This window comes from Homarus americanus, unplaced genomic scaffold (genome assembly GCF_018991925.1).
Source record: "Homarus americanus isolate GMGI-L3 unplaced genomic scaffold, GMGI_Hamer_2.0 scaffold50975, whole genome shotgun sequence".
NCBI lineage: Eukaryota > Metazoa > Arthropoda > Malacostraca > Decapoda > Nephropidae > Homarus > Homarus americanus.
In genome coordinates, this window is record NW_024721530.1 from 1,477 (window position 1) to 2,500 (window position 1,024).

A 1,024-nucleotide genomic window follows, 5' to 3' on the forward strand; every position below is an offset into this window, starting at 1 on the left:
TCATGTGGATTCTGGTCTACTTGAGCCTCTTGGACCCGCTCTCTTTGCTATTTCTGGCGTATGTCGTATCCTTCTTGTCTTGTTCCTTTTTCCTTTTCTTGTACTTTATCATGTGTTTTTATTGAATGCCATTGCTGGCGTCCTATGTCTATGTATACATTCGTTTCTCTTACAGTTGAGACAGCCAACATGTGTATTCTTACATTCAGTGTAGGTATGGTCGTCGCCTGCACAATCTGAGCAGTACTTTTTTTCTTTTTCCGGACAGTCTCTCGTTGTGTGTTCTTCATATTTGTAGCAGGAGAAGCAAGTTTGCAGACTGATGAATGTCTCCTTCTTTATTTGATGTGGTGTGACTGACATGTTGAATATTAGAAAGCCCTGTTGTAAAACTTTCTCAGCCATTGACACTTCTTCAAACATGAGTATAGTCCTTTATCTTAATGACTTCTTCAATCTTCATCCACCTATTTTGGCGTTCCAGTTCTTCTTTCAGGTCTTCCTCCCGATCTCTTGATCGACTTGACGAACAAAAACTGATCTTTTTGCTTTTTGTTCTGGTGGCATGACAACAATAAGGCCTTCATTGTAAAATATATCTCTTGCTTCTTTTGAAAGGATTTTATCTGAATCAAAGTCATCTTTACAGATTACTTTAAAACCTTCATTGGTGCTGAATATTCTAGTTAGTGGGACTTGCAGTTTGTTGTAAGTGATTTCTGCCACTTTTCCCCTTCCAATAGAGTGTCCCTTATCTCTATGTTTTATTCTAATGCTAGTTGTCATCTTCTTGATTACATCTAATCCTACCTATAACACAGGGCTCCTGCCTGGGAGCAGTGACCCCGCCCCCCCCCTCTTGGACGGGCGTCGGGCTCTGCACCCAGGTTACCTGTGACTATAGTAATATCTAAAAAAGTTGCCACCTACCGGTGACCCCCGGACAAGGGGTGCCCTGCACTATCACAGGTTCCCTTGCCGGATCGACCGTATCGCGAAGTCCCGCCTCCCGTTCAAAGAACGG